This window comes from Kogia breviceps, chromosome 1 (genome assembly GCF_026419965.1).
Source record: "Kogia breviceps isolate mKogBre1 chromosome 1, mKogBre1 haplotype 1, whole genome shotgun sequence".
Taxonomy (NCBI): Eukaryota; Metazoa; Chordata; class Mammalia; order Artiodactyla; family Physeteridae; genus Kogia; species Kogia breviceps.
In genome coordinates this window covers 123,526,141-123,542,746 of record NC_081310.1, presented here as the reverse complement: position 1 = coordinate 123,542,746, position 16,606 = coordinate 123,526,141, and the positions used below count along the sequence as shown (strand labels likewise).

Genomic DNA, 16,606 nt, shown 5'->3' with positions numbered 1-16,606 from the left:
TTCATGAGCCTCCACTGACCAATTTTCACCATTGACCTTGTGGCCAAAACCAGGGTGGTCTCTTGTCCTTGAGTCTTGGCTTTCCTTAATATCTAGTCTGCCACCAGTCCTGATCAATACCTGAGTAACTCTAGAATCCGTGCCCATAAACTATTTAGCAGAGTACCTGCTTGAAAGTAGTAAAGAATGATGGTACTTAAAAGTGCTTAAAAGTATTTGCTTTTATCCCCCCTTCTCCTCACACTTAGTCACATCTTAGTTCAAGCCTTCTTTCTTGTTTTTATCCCTTGGACTGTTGATCTGGTCTCTTAACCTATATCATACATTCCCCCTTCTAATGAACCCTTCCTGCTGCTATCAAAGCAGCAAATACTAAATTTCTAAATTTGAAATTTGACACCAGATTATTTCACTTCCTTGTATAAAAACCTTCATGGATTCCATAGCATGGTACCCAGGTCTCTTTATGATCTGAACCTAAATGGCCTTTTTACCTCACCTTCTTCAACTTTTCCACGGGGTTCACTCCCAAGAGCCATACTTGGTCAAAACTTAGCTACACCAAATCCCTAATAAAGGTATAAAACCTTAATTATGTTAGTAAATTATCCTTGATTCATAGTGAAAGAGCAAATTCACCAGATTGCTCATTGATCTTCCAATGAATATTGGAATATTAACTCACACTTTATGGTCAAGCCTCTCACCCAACTTTATTCCTATTTCCTTTCCTCATCTCTCCCACCAGCCAATACTTGTCCAATTTTTTCTGTTACTGCTACTTAAATTCACTCCTGTCATTTTCACTGACACTCCCCTGTTCAGTTCCTGACTACTCAGTTATTGAATTACTGCAGTAGGATCCTACCTGGTACCCTTGCCTCCATTCTGCCTCCCCTCCCTTCTGCCCCAGTGTATCTCCCATGCCCCACTAGGTTACTTTTCCTAAAACACTGCTTGCATTCTCTTTTAGAATCTATAATGGTTCTCTTTTGTGAGTCAAGTCAAGCCATACTCTTCATTCTGGAATCTTAAGTCCTAAGTGTCCTTAGTGCCTCACTTATTTGTGAAGTCATCTCTGGCTATGAAGATTCCCTCCCCAGTGGGACCTGCTGCCTCATTGCTCTTCCCCACGCAAGACTCCCTGCTCTTGCCCTTCCCTAGCTGGAGGTCTTCTTCCTGATCTAGCTCCTGCATATCCTGAAAGGCTCAGATGCACATCACCTGTGCTGCTTTCTCCATCCCCTGAACTATAATTGTTGGCCTTTGTGAGAGGCAGCTTCTGATGGTGAGAACAACACGATATTTGGTGTCAGTAATGGGATCAAGCTCTTGTTCACCAGACATCTGACTTAGCTTATTTTTTTCTCTCTGAGCTGGTATCCTTATCGTAAAGTCAAGTGAGTCATTTAAATGACTTACGGGAAAAAATACTCCATAAACTTTAAAGCATTATGCAGATGTATCTCATTGTTGTCTCAACTATACTGTTTAATCCTTGATTATATGTATTCCTGTTCCCTATTCATTTTGTGTATGTTTCCCGTCTCCCTAACTTTGAGTATTTTAAGGGTAGATATGAGGTGAAATGCAGAAGTAAAATGAATTCTCATTTAGTGACTGTCATTCCTTCTTGTCCTATTTAGCCCACACCACAGCAAATGTTCAACAAATTCTCCCCTGTCAAGAGAATCCAGTAATCACAAGCATAAAGTATCAGGCACTAGAGTGAAAGTACAGGGAGTGAGAGAGTAACCGGGAGAAAATGAGGTGACCAGAGAGAAGGAGACGGCCTAGGCAACTGGCCTGCCTCCATACTGACTTACTTTATGGGTTTATAGATGAACTCATTAGACTCTGAGGCAGTCTCTTCAATCTATTTACACGATGGCAATAGAATTGCCTCATCTTCTTAGGAGTAATACACTTCTTGCATAGAGTAGGCTAGCAAATGTTTATTGAATTCACTACCCTCATGATTATACTATTATGCACACACACATGTTTATACAGGCACATATACATGCCAATGGATGTCACTACTTAACATAGTTTTTTTCCCCTTTAAATTTCATTCTTGTGTGTAGCAGCAGCGTGTCTGCTTTGTCTGCAGAGTAGCACTGATATTCGCATTTGCATTGTGTTTGTGCAATGTCTGACAGGGGGTACCTGATTACTTGCTGAAGTCATAAGTAGTTTAGGAACTACCTTATTTAGATTGCTAAGAAATACCCGTACAAATATTGCATTATTTCTCATATTAAGCTTACTCAAATCCTGCTTAAAATAAAAATAAGAATAAAAAATAATAGTGAGAATTCATTCTGTTTTTACACAGGTATTTTTTTTTTTTTTTTTTTTTGGTGGTACGCGGGCCTCTCACTGTTGTGGTCTCTCCCGTTGCGGAGCACAGGCTCCAGACGCGCAGGCTCAGCGGCCATGGCTCACGGGCCCAGCCGCTCCGCGGCACGTGGGATCCTCCCGGACCGGGGCATGAACCCACGTCCCCTGCATCGGCAGGTGGACTCTCAACCACTGTGCCACCAGGGAAGCCCATTGCACAGGTATCTTCTAGCTGCATCTTCCACAGGCATCCTTCTAGGAATGAGGGATATGGTGGTGGAGTGCAGGGATTTATGATTCTGATTAGAAGGAAAATATGAACTGTGACAAGTCTTGTTTGATGACACTATCCTTGAACAATAAGAATAATCATTAGACATTTATAACTCTTGCTATGTCTGGGTCACTGAGTCTTCATACTCAGTTAAAAAACAAACTAATCCAACAGTAATATATGGTTCCTGTTTTTAAGGAGTTTATAATTTAAAGTAAAATACAGGGAATGACAGTAATCCCAGCAAAACAATTAGGAGAAATGGGATTTGCTTGTTACCTTAGAAGCAAAAAGTACATTTCTCCAAAGTAAGCCATTAAAGACTGTGATTGTTTTGTTGCAGGGCTGACTTAGTAGCATGAAAATGATAGCTTAACCCTGTTCTACATTCACCAGGTAAGCACTAGCATTTCAGATGAGCCATCCTGGCCACAGGAAAAGGCATTTGCATTGAGGGAAATTGCCAGACAACAAAATGAAGACTTCTGCTTTTGCAATTCCTCTTATTACTGCTTTAATTAAATTGATGTTTCCAAGGGATGAGATTTTAAATGAAATCTTAATAGTGCTTCAGCTAATTCCAAATGTACACTTTCATTTTACTCTGCTTTCACAGTGTGATCATATTTGGTTTCACTTCCTGGTTTGTCCACACAAGGCTATTGCTGGGAAATATTTAAACAAAGTGTTTATGAGACCTGAATATTGTTTTTTAGTGGATACATTTTGGTTTTAGATTTAGTTCATGTAGTAATTTTTATAGAAATAAGATTTCCGATGCCTAAATTGGTAAGTCAGTTGCTTAAAGAAAACTTAGGGGGAAAAAAAAAAAACTTTTTGCCACTGAATTTAATTAAGTTACCTTGTGTTGAAGCCTACAGAACTGTTTGATTAGGCACCAGCTGTGAATCAAGTGAAATATAGGCCCATAATTAGAGTAATTGTAACTTGATTTTTTAAAAATTTTTTAAAATTTAATTAATTAATTTATTTATTTATGGCTGTGTTGGGTCTTCGATCCTGTGCGAGGGCTTTCTCTAGTTGCGGCGAGCTGGGGCCACTCTTCATCACGGTGTGTGTGCCTCTCAGTGTCGTGGCCTCTCTTGTTGCAGAGCATAGGCTCCAGACGCACAGGCTCAGTAGTTGTGGCTCACAGGCCCAGTTGCTCCGTGGCATGTGGCATCTTCCCAGACCAGGGCTCCAACCCATGTCCCCTGCTTTGGCAGGCAGATTCTCAACCACTGTGCCACCAGGGAAGACCTGTAACTTGATTTTAAACAGAGGTTTGATTGCATGGTGAGTGACATAATGCCTAATGATTTTTCCAAAAGAAAGGCCCAGTTATACTCTTGGCCCAGTTATACTCTTGGGCTGACGGCTTGCTTAGGGTGTATCTAACATGGCCACTAGTGTATCAGGCACCATTGTGTGTGTGTGTGTGTGTGTGTGTGTGTGTGTGTGTGTGTTTTAAATGACTGTTCTCATGTGTTATAACATTGCATGAAATATTTGGCTACTAATTCTAAAACTGATATTTTTATCCCAATGCATCTAATTTCCACCAAAGTATTCAAGTACCATCTAGTGTAGAAAACCTAATCAAATACATTTCTCTTTTGAAAACATCAATTAAGACTTTTAGGAAAAGTCTGCTCCCTCAAAATCTAATTGTTTTGTCCATTTGCATTATTTTGCTGGCTAATCTGAAAGCATAATTTTTTTAAGCATAACTACTTTTCTACTTGATATTTTAATTATGAAGTCCTTTATGTTTTATTTTACAAGGTGATCTGATATATACCCTAATATAGAATTAGGCTTCCTGCTCTCATTCTCAAATCCCTTCCAATGAATTCTTCCTGATGCTTTCAAATTAATTTCCCTAATATACACTAATATGTCCTTAAAGGTATTTTTTTCCATCATTCCTCTGCTTAGATACCATCAGTGATTCCCTACTGCTTGTATGATCAAATCTAAATTCCTTTCTGCTCTCATAAAAATATATGACTATTAATTCTACAAGTGATATTTTTATCTCAAAACAGTTATTTCTCAGGTGCCTGTTGTATGCTAAGGTCTGAGCTGTGTCTTGAAAAATTCTAAGCCTGACATTCTAGACTTTATTTGACCCAAATCTACTTTCCACTCTTATCTCCATTATTACTGTCTCAAAACATCCACCCCATCCACACATGTCTCTTCATTAACTCCTTAAATTCACCTTGGCTTCCTCCTACCTTCTTTATTTGTTCCTCATTCCTTCACATAAAATATTAATCCTCCCTTCTACCCCTCATCCCTTCACCTCCCATTTATATAAATCCTATGCATTTTTCTTGGTCCAACTCATAACACCTGTGCAATGACTATTATTTCTTTGGCATATATTGCCTTAAAACATAACTGTGTAATCCATTTGTTTGCTCTTTCTTGTATTCATGCTTTATTTACCAAAGCATAAGGTCTTTTTGAAGTTCATGTTTGAGTTTGACACCTTTCTGTCCCTTTCAAAATCTGGGCTGATGATGCTTTGCACCCAGCAGAAGCTAGATCATGATTGTTGAGGACTTAGTGGATGCAAGATGTGACAATCCTTCTATACTCTCTTGGTACCCCATCTCTGGCCATGACACTAGTTGGTGGCACACAGGGCCCTCTTCATTTCTATCTCTGTTCAACTAACAGTGACTAAGTTGTTGCCTTCCTTCAGTGAATAAGACTTCCCACAATGGAAACACACAATGTTGTCAAATGTAAATAGAAAAATGTTATTTCTTGTGTATGCGTTAGGGGGAAAAAGTGGAGACAGGAAGAAAAGACACCATTAGCTTTCTTGCTGCAATCCTTCTACCTTCAAGTTTGTTGCTAAGAAATAACCGTAGATTCATTTGCTGTGCACAAAGGAGAGACCTAGGTCACTGACAGGAGATGATGCATGCTGTGCAGCTGGATTTGTCACTGAGCCACACAAAGCCCCACCCTCATTTAGAAGTCATGTGTTAAACTTCCAGACTGGGAATGTGGCTTGTTTCCTGGGAAGCCATCACAGTTCCAGAGAGCACATGGCTTCTCTTCTTTGCTAACACCAAGTGAAGCTGCAGAGTCCTCTGAATTCTAAAGCCCAAGGCCAACCCAACGTGCAGAAACCGTACCACTCACCTTCTTTGGAATGTAGACAATCTACCTGATTCCTGTTAGTTCTTTGTTTGTTCTTTTAGAAGCCTGACCTTACTCTTATCACTTCAGTATCCCCAGAGCTGCCTCAAATTATTCTTAAGGCCATGGCTAAGCTAAATCTCTTTTCTCTTTTTGATAGGGCTGGAATAGAGACTTTATCTCCTAAAGGATTGGGGGGGGGGGGGCTTTGCATGTCATGTGGAATTAGGTGATTTGAAGATAAGATACTGTGGTGATTATAGGCAGTTGTTCTGGTCTTTGCTCCAAGCAAGGGGGGGAGGGGGTTCTAATTTTAATTCTTTTAATGTTCATTTAATATTTACTAGCAGCTTCTGCCTACTAAGCCCTGGGGATACAATGGTGAGCATGAGACATGTAGACCCGACCTCATAGAGCTTATTATACTTTAGTGGGAGAGAAGTAAACCTTAATTGAACAATTACACGAAGGCGTGTGCTAAGCGCTGTGAAAACAAGGAATAGAGAACTAAAAGAACACGTTGTGAAGGGCCTGGTCAGAGAAAGGGTCCCTTAAGTAGTAACTTCTCTAAGTCATTAACTCAGGACATCTGTGGCTTAAATGACTGCCTGCTCTGTTTGGCCCTTGCAGGTGAGCTTGGCCTTCTAAGTGGACTGCTTGGCACTGTTTCAGATTGCAACTAGCTTGAATAAGAATTAGCCCCCCTGTAAGACTATTCTCATGCAGTGAGAGGCTATGAGTGGTATAATAAGAAATACATATATATTTGGTCTTTGCCCTCAGTTTCTGGCACAGAGCTCCTAAAACCCTTGGAGTTTCCTGACAGTAGCATCTTTTATTACTCATGATGAGCCCCTTTCAGCCCTACCTGGCTTTATGCTAACGGGGTGACTCTGGGTGGGCCCCTAGGGAGCTTCAGGATGAGGGCTGGTTGCCAGAGGGACCAGCCAGGTGACTAGAGGGTTGGAACTTTCAGTCCACCCCCTGACCTCTGAGGACGGGGGAAGGGCTAGAGATTTTCCGTCTCCAGTGGCCTGTGATTTAATCAATGATGCCTACGTAATGAAACTTCCAGAAACACCCCTAAACGAGAGTGTGGGAGCTTCCAGGTGAGTGAACATATCGAGGTTCTGGGAGGGTGGCGTACTCAGACGGCGCATGAAAGCTCCACACCCACCATTCACCCTCCCCACACACACCACCAAATACCTTTCCCTATGCATCTCTTCCATTTGACTGTTGCAGAGTTGTATCCTTTACAATAAACCTGTAAACCTAAAGTGTCTTCCTGAGTTCTGTGAGTCGTTCTAGTGAATTATCAACCTTGAGGAGGGGGTTGTGGGAGCCCCTGAATTTGTAATTAAGTTGGACAAAAGTGTGGGTAATCTGAGTACCTGGGACTTGAGACTGGCCTCTAAAGTGGGAGCAGTCTTGTGGGACTGAGCACTTAGACCTGTGGAATCTTGCACTAAAGTATCAGGATAGGATTGCATCACAGGACACCCAGGTGGTGTCAGAGAAGGTAATGACAGAAAAAGAGACAACTCACTATGTTTACCCTAAATGGAGACCAGACATTTTTCTGCTCCAGCAGAGGAGCAAATGACAACCAATGTTTTTGACCACCAGAAGCCATTAACCAAGTTGCAAACATGAAGCACTGATTTAACACCAAGGTGAAAGTGGACTTTTTACCTGAAACATAGATGACACAAGAGCTGGTTTTTTCGAAACTGACCTATTTCTCTCTTAATGCTCTCGCTCAATCCTTTACTTCCCACACCTTCTTCCAGCAAAAATAGGAGCTGGAAGAGAGATAAGCAGTCTTGGCTGACTGTAATGTTTTAGTTGTTTTGTTTTTTTTTTTTAATTTTATTTTTTTGCGGTACACGGGCCTCTCACTGTGGTGGCCTCTCCCGTTGCGGAGCACAGGCTCCGGACGCACAGGCTCAGCCGCCATGGCTCACGGGCCCAGCCGCTCCGCGTCATGTGGGATCCTCCCGGACCAGGACACGAACCCACGTCCCCTGCATTGGCAGGTGGACTCAATCACTGCGCCACCAGGGAAGCCCTGTAATGTTTTAAAAATCCTCTCTGGGTTGAGCAGACAGGCATGGCTGCAGTTCATTGGCATTGTGAGCCACAGGTTGCAGGTGTTGTTTTTTTTCTTTCTTTTTTAAATACCTAGCTGATAGTATGAATGGTCCATTTTCAGTCCATTATTGCAAGGTGGATTTGGAGAAGAACTTTCTGCTCACGTTATTGTCTTCTCACAGTGAGGAGACTACTGCCAGTTTTGTGTTTTGGTCGCATATTTCTACCTGGACCCCTGTGCCTTTTTAAAAAATTCTTTTTGACTTTGTAGTAGGACTTAAGTGTGAGGGGGTGTCAGTGACCTTGTAACACTTCCTGTTTTGTTTCCTTGGAACCAAGATGGTATAAATAAGACTCACTTCATGGGTTGTTTTGTTTCAGTTTAGGATAATGCTCCAAGGCCAAAAGCATCCTCTTCTAAAATTACTTTACTGGCAAAAAAAAAAAAAAAAAAGGTTTTCTCTAATGAGTTCCCCTTTACATTTATGTGCACCTTTAATGATTTCAGAAGGCTTCCACAGTATTTCTTTTACCACTACTGTCAGCTCAGGGCCAGTATGATTGGCCACGTTTTGAAGCCAAGGACGTGGCGGCCGGACTGGGCGAGTGGTTTGCTTTAGCCCATGCAGATGGCGGTGGAGACGGGCCTGGGAATCGTTCCAGTGCATATTTTCCACACCGGGAGCAGAGAAAACCAGCCCCTACCTCTTACCCTCACTTGTGGGGGGAGTGGAGGGTTAGGGGAACAAAAGATATGAAGATAAATAAAAAGTGGGCAGTTTTCAGTTACCTAAAGCAGCTCCAGAACATTCACAGAGCAACATCTCAGCAGGAGGAGTAATCATCACTCTATGCTTCCAGAATTGACTGCCCTCGCAATGACTGCTGCTGACCAGGAAGTAGAATAAAACTTCTGTAAAAATGCCTGATATCTGGGAGCATAGACACCAATACCATGTAGGTAAAAACGGAGACAGTGGCTTTAAAAATTCCTTCGTCTCTCAGCGCAGTAGTCCAAACTGTATCAGAATCCATGACACGGGCAGCATGAGCTGAAGTTAAAGGCAGCCATATCCAACTTGTGAGGTTGTGTGCGTGCCCCGGGGGAGCCATGCGGCCATGTGATTCTTCCTATTCCAGCTGTGTCCTCAAGTGAGTGGTGATCACAGAATATGTCCAGTCTGCCCAGCCTTTTGCGGTCAGACACTAGAATTCCTGGGAAGGAAATAGCAAGAGCTAATAAAACCACAAGAGAAGCTGGATAGCACTCGTTTCCATCGTGTTCCAGTGCCAGCTGCTGCCCCCCACCACGTCCCTGAGACATTGTCCTTATAATAACAAATAACCAAATCAGGAGGTGATGTGTTTTAGAAAGAGCTCTCTGGCTGCAACATGGAAATGGGACTAAGGACGGGAAGAGAGGAGAATATTTCAGCTGTCTTCCCCAAAGATGAGGCAGGCTCCACCCAAGGCAGTGGTAGCAGGGGTGCAGAACAAGGGAGTAGTTTAAGAAAAGAACCAATTGATTTCAGAGAGTACGGGAGAAGAAGGTTTGGGGTTAGGTGCCTTAGCTCTTGATGTTGCTGTCAACCTGCAGCATCATTCAGCTATCAGTGTTAATGTTGCTTCCAATATTCAGGCACTCAGGAAGAGCAGGTTTGGTGTGGGTGTGAGAAGAAATGGCAGGTTCAGTTTGGGACATGCTGAGTTTAAGTTTTCTACACATCTCAGTGTATAGCTGGGAAGATAGCGGGGAGATGATTCTGCAGTTTAGGATTAGGGAGCTGGGCTTGTCATATAATTTTGGGGAATCATCTACAGGGAGGTGGTGGATAATTCCTTTATCTTATTTTTTCTTTTTTAAAAAATTTATTTAATTTATTTATTTTTGGCTGCATTGGGTCTTCGTTGCCGTGCATGGGCTTACTCTAGTTGCAGGGAGCAGGGCCTACTCTTCATTGGGGTGCACAGGCTTCTCATTGCGGTGGCTTCTCTTGTTGCAGAGCAGGGGCTCTAGGTGTGAGGGCTTCGGTAGTTGTGGCTTTCGCGCTCTAGAGCACAGGCTCAGTAGTTGTGGTGCACGGACTTAGTTGCTCCGCAGCATGTGGGATCTTCCCGGACCAGGGCTCGAACCCATGTCCCCTGCATTGGCAGGCAGATTCTTAACCACTGCGCCACCAGGGAAGCCCTGGATAATTCTTAAGAATAGAGGATGTCATCCCAGGAGAGCATGTGCATGAGCAGAGAAGCTACTGGTCAGTGACTGAATCCTGGCAAACCCCGCTGCCTGAGAGATGGTAGTATTGGGACCCTTCCAAGGTTCCCTCTTACCTTTTTCCCTTCAATTAAAAGCAATGCTTTCCTCATATGCTTGACCTGATGACCTTCTTTTCTTGCTATGACCCAATTTTACTCTCTTTTTGGCAAGCCCAATTTATTAATTTCCAATTGCAGATCATTCAGTGTGCTCTCTCTTTCTAAGGAAACATGCAGCAGCCATCTTCAGGTTAATGCTTTTCCTGGTGCCGTCACCTTCTTCTTTCAAAGCCCTTCTTGATTCTCACCACTCCATCGGAGTCTCTTCAGATTAGGTCTCCATCAGCTCCAGCGACAATTAATCAACTCGCAGGATAGTGGAATACAGGAAGTGGAGGGTCCAGCTATCATTTGTCTCTCTCTCGAACATGACAAGTGAGGGAAGTCAGGTCAGATGATGTGAGATGACTTTCCCAACACTATACTGTCAGTTAGATGTAAAGTAGAGAGTAGAAATTGGGCCTCCTGACACCTAGTCAGGGGTTCTTTCTGTTAGGGTGTGATGCCTCATAGTTGCCTTCTGTGTGCCATGGTGATGGTTACTTTCCTTCATGGTTACTTTCCTATTTCATTACTACATTCCCTCATCCTTCTTCAATATAGCCCTATAGAGAGGCAGAGCAGCTATTGCTCTTATTAACTTGTCTGTCATTTGATATGGAGCACTACCTTTATTCACTCATGCCTTGAATGGACATTTCTACCACACATAATCCAGAGACAAAGAAAGTAACAAGGCGGTCAGTCCTACAAAAATACGTGTGATTATGAAAGCCTCAGAGATTGATTGATTGACTAGTGTTAAGTGCCTGATAAGTATGTCTGCTATCACTAAGGTAAAGGATTATGATGGCTCTTCTCTAACCACTTACACACACACACACACACACACACACACACACACGGACACACACACACACACACACACACACAATCTCTCTGCCTTACCACCAACCTCTCCCTCACCCTGACTTGCACCCTATAAGGCTATCCTAGATGTTTCTGCTGAATTGACCTCTAAATAAAAGAAGATTAACAAGAGGATCAAATACTTTGCAAATTCATCTCAAGTTATTAATGATTGTTGTAAACATGTGGGTGCTTCAATGGTTATTTTAGGAGAAAAAAAAGATCTCGTGTGTGTGTTTACCTAGCTAGTCACTAGAAGATCTTTGAATGTGTTAGCTTCATATATGGCTGTTTATCTAGTATAAAAGAGACCCACACCTTTTCTAGGCAAATTAGTGAGATCATATCTCCCCCACCCAAATCCTTCCAATTAAAGGTAACAAAAAATTGATACTGAAATATTTAGTGTTTATTATAATCTATGAATTATGGACAAAGCAAATTTGACACAGTAAAATAATACTTTTATGTGTTGGTATGTTTTCTAGTACATGGGGTCCCGCTGTATATTTATTCTGTGTAATCCATTTGTGTTCATTTTAAAGCAGTCAGAACAGTCTTCCTGTTTTACATGGTGGATTTTTTTTGTGGTAAAATATATGTAATATAAACTTTACGATTTTAACCATTTTAAAGTGTACAGTTCTGTGGCATGAAGCACATTCACATTGTTGTGCATCTGTGATTATAGATTTTAAAACATGGCCTTGGGTGATACTGGCTATATCTGACTTGTCTGCAGCATGAATCTTGATTGGGAAGACAGGCATTGCATCAAAAAGTAGAGGGTACTTGCACAGGTTAACTTTTTAAAAATGTTGCATCACCTTATATTGTTTTGGCTTCACAATACTTGGTCTTCCCTATGTGTCATATATTAAATAATTGAGGTAAATTACATTTATATTTATATTGCACAACACTTTCTAGTAACTGGAGTCATGTGATACATTGCAAAACGTGGCATGGAAATCTCTAGCTTGGGTGGAAAACCAAACCTCCTAATATCCAGTCTGGTTTCTCTTTACAGGATAATTTAAAGCCAACCTTTAAAGAATTCACTTTAAATAAACCTACTACTCAGTTAATAAATTATCATTTTTGAGCATTTACTTTGTACCTCCTGCTATGCTAAACATTAGATTTATAGTTATCTCATTTAATTCTTAAAACAACTCCATTATTATCTCTATTTTACAGATGAGAAAATTGATACTTAGTTTATCTAAGATCAAGCAGGTGGTAAATGACACAGTCAGAACTTGATCTTAACTATTCTGCTATACCCCCTTCCTCCTAAGAGTGTCAGGTAAGAACTAAGCCTAACAAAGTAACTAACAGATTGAAGACATGCGATACTTCTTTATTAAGTCATTCAGAAAGAAGGTCGTATTTAGGTGATATGGCATAAATTTAGTTTAACCACATTTTAATAGGAAGGCCAGGAAGAAAACCCATGTAAAAGATCATTTAAATACCGGTTAAACTTGGGTTATTCCTCTTGTCATTACAGGGGTGGGTGAATGTTTCTCTGTAAGAGGTTGTGCCAGTAGGATGCACTCCTGTTCATGCTGATCTTAATTACTTAATAGAGGCAAGCAGGATGGAGGGAGCAGTTGTTGATTCTGTTTCACTAGATGGAATACTGAGTAATGAACAGGAAAACTGTATAGATTTGATTTTTAGATTGTGTCTTTCAGTTTCTCTAAAAGATAGATTGTCGGTGTTTTTTTAAGCGATGTCACATTCTGTGTAAAACTCCTTTTAACATAGCTTATTGGAGAGGAGGTGTAACAGATAGCTCTTAGTCAGAGCTGGTGTGAATTCTTCTCCTTTGTGAGCTTGAGCCTGAGCAAGCTTCTTAGTTCCTCCCATCCTCACCTTTCCCACTGTTAGAGTTGAGGTCACAATTAGGTACCTCACTGAGTGCACAGTAAATGGTAGCTTTCCCCTTTCCACCTCCCACCACCTTTCTCCATTCAACAATTACTGAGAATCTCTTGTGTGTTAGCTGCTGTCTTTCACAATGAACTCTTCTAAGAGCTCATAGTGAGAGGCAGGGAGGCATCTGACCAACTATTTGTGATGCAGTTTAATAGAAACGGTAGAACACTCACCATTCCCTCGATGCCAAAGAAGCACCAGGTATGGAACAACTACTTGTTGGGGGTGGGGGGAGGGGGTTGAGTGAGTAGCAGTGTTTATTTTAAACATCTTTTGTGTTTAACGGTCATTCAGTACTTGGTGAACATTAAAGATTTGCAATGCCTGGCAGTTTGATTTTTGTCATTGAGTTAACAATATGGTAGAGCAGATACAGCATTCCTTATAGTGATCACTATCAGAAGTTACTGGTTTTATGAGACTGAAACCATCCCTGTACCTGAAATATAGTTAGCTTGATAATAGCACACAGGGTTGTGGAACTACGACACTTAGGGAACATCTAATGTGTGGCAGGCCCTGGGTGACAAGGAAAGTCCTTACCTTCCCAGAGCCTGTGGTCTTGGGGGAAGGTGGACTGGACAAGAAATGGGCACAGAACAGCATGGTACACAGTATCCTTGTTGGGTGGTATCTTGACGCTTCCTCTGGTCCCAGCATTATTCCAGTTGCATTATACTGTTAATTTGTACAAAAGAAGAATTTTGAAATCATAATTTGATGTGATATTAAGGTCATTTAAGACTGCTGTGGCATTTATCCATTGATCTATCACTGATTCAAATTGACTCACTGTCATTATAATGTAGACAATCAGGCTGAATTTGACAGCACTTCTGCATTCAGATTTGGGATATGTCATGTTTGGTGAGTAAGCTGGCAAATATGGAATTTTCTCCTTTCTTTCTGAATGGTGAAGGCTTAGCCTCTGCCTCTGAATCTCTGTACCTGTCCTGAGCAGATGGAAATGCCTGAGGCTCTGTCCCCACTGCTTTGCTTATCACCCTTCCAGGCCCACCATGTCTGTACACCAGATGTGTGCACAGATCTTTCAGAGAGCCAGGCCTGCTCCTCCATACCCTTGGTTCCTAACTGGGTGGGGAAACCCGATCTGGTATTATTGGTTCACTCAATAATTGCTTACTCAGTATTCATGATGAGCGCAGGGGCAGGACTGAGACATGGCAGCACCCTAGGTGGGCTGTTAACTTGTTACTCTGGGCAGGCTAATGATTTGATGTCACTTCAGACTGCTATTCTTTAAATGTTTGTTCACAACATTTTTAAGAGAAGCCAGGAGCTGTATGAGAGGGAAGAGGGTAGCCAAAGAGCCCCTCTAGTTCTCCCTTCTGCCAGCTCCCAGGGTCTCAACTGACCAGAAATAGGAGACTCTCTGTCTGTCCTTCCAACCGCAGTCTGAACAATCCCTGAGAAGAGTCTGGTAGATACTATTTTAGTTTAATTTAGCTAACTTTCCAAAGATGTTTCAACACCCCATTGATGAATTGATACAGGGAAGCTGCCGTAATATCGAGGCGCTTAACCTAGCCTCGGAAAGAGATGCTGGGATAGGTCCTGAGAATATAGGTAAAGAAGATTCTGCCCCAGTCCTCAAGGAACTTGAGGCAGTAGCTTATTACATGTCATAAAACAGTGTGAGAGAACTATTGCTAAAGTATTCCGGGAAAGCAGATGGAAGAGCAGTGAACGCAGCCTGTGGAGGTCAGTGTGGCTCATGGCGGTGATTCATGGAGTGATCCTAGGGTGGGACCGATGGTGAAGTGAAACGTCCCTCTCTTTTAAGTAAATCTGGTATTCAGAGTTTGAACCTTTCAAACTGATGAAAATAGGATACTTTAATTTTACGCAACCTAAAGCCTTAATCTTATGGAATTGCACAAGGCAGGTTGAATAAGTGTGACATTGCAGGGATTCTTGCCATATTGACCTGCAAAGATTCTTGACTTCTTGCTATATCTTAAAAGGAATCTATCACTGAAAGACAAATTCTCCCAAATGGAAAGCCTTTATCAGATTCTAAAATTTTATAGTAGGCCTTTGCTTTTACTACAGAGGAGTTTGTTTTGTGAATCTCCACTGTCTCCACTGACCAGAAGGAAATAAGAGCACCCAGGCTTCTCAGTTTTCAAAGTAAAAGCCTTGGGGCCTTTTGTTTTTCTATCAGAAAGCTGATTACCCCCTATTGTTCCTTAATCCACAGTCACTTGGGAGCGTTCCCTTCTGTGTCCCTCACTGGGAACCTTCTGAAAGGAGCTCTTATTTGAGAAAGGGAGCTCTCAGTGTTAGGCTTGTCATCTCCAAATCTTCCAGGATGCATTTTTTTAGGTTATCTTGGAATTGATTTTTTCAGTGAAAATACACATCTTGTGTCTTGCCTCTGGGGAGAGTAAATGTTTTTCAGAGGGTAGGTAAAGCATAGATAGCTGGGGAGCCCACTGATGCTTCCTCAGCAGCTGGGTCTGTCACAATTACTGTGACAGTCCAAGTCCTGTTTTGATCTTGTCTAATATGGACTGTTTATTTCTATTCTTAGAAGCATTGCCATTTAGCACTTTCACATTTCATTCTTTCAACTTATACTTTGGTTCACTGCTGGGGAGGAAGAAAGGTGATAATGTTTTCTGTTGTTTCTAAAATTAGTTTGAGTGATTTGATTTTAAGCTGGATGAAGAAACTGAGCTACATTTTGTTTTTTTTACTTGGCAGCAATGGCTGCACTCTGAGATGACAAGTTGTCATTATGAGAGAGCTTTCATTAAGTTCTTCATTTATTATATCTTCTCAGCAAAATATTACTCTGGTTTAGGTAAATGTGAAACAGAAAGGAGGAATGAAACTCATTGTTAAAGCATGTTGGGAAGCATTCAACCCAATTCAAAGAAATGCACAATAAAGCAACAAGATCCTTTTCATGTGTGGAATTAGCAAAGACTTTTATTTTTAATGATGATTGCCCCATCTGGTGAGGGTACTACTCATATTGTTTATAGGAAAGAAAATTAGTATAATCTTCTTGGGAAGTAATTTGATGTTATATGTCAGAAGCCTTAAAATGTTCATGCTCTTGGAACTATTACTCTTACTTTTGGAGGTCTATGCAAAGGAAGTCATATGAACAGAGTTAGAGATGTTTACAGCATTATTAGTAATAAAAAGGGAAAACATAAGGTTCAGTAGGGAAATGATTTTGTAACCTATGACATAGCCATGTATGAACTATTATGCTTCAAAAATGATGTTTCGAGAAACTACAACAACATCGAGAAAGCCTATGAGAAATGATGAGGCAAAAAGAGATCTCAATATCATAACACTGAATTTTATAATGGCATAGTTGTGTAAAACTAGCAGACCAGCAAAAACAAAAACAAAACTGGAAGGGGAAAACGATCCTAAACATTAAATTGTTTTTTCCCCATGTTTCCCTATTTTCTATAAGAAGCACAGATATTTTCAATGAGTTTTTATATCTTTTATTTATAAAATGAGTGGTGCCTCATAATGCTTACCTCTTTCTTCATTAAAAATTTAAAGTTCATATTTTAT

At 41.2% G+C, this 16,606-nt stretch overlaps 1 protein-coding gene across 5 annotated transcripts in view; it reads left to right on the top strand.

Annotated features, from left to right (window-relative positions):
- The window catches only part of LRRC8B (leucine rich repeat containing 8 VRAC subunit B), an 84,895-nt gene that overhangs the window by 21,992 nt on the left and 46,297 nt on the right, over positions 1-16,606 (top strand). The gene's annotated exons all lie outside the window — the stretch shown is intronic.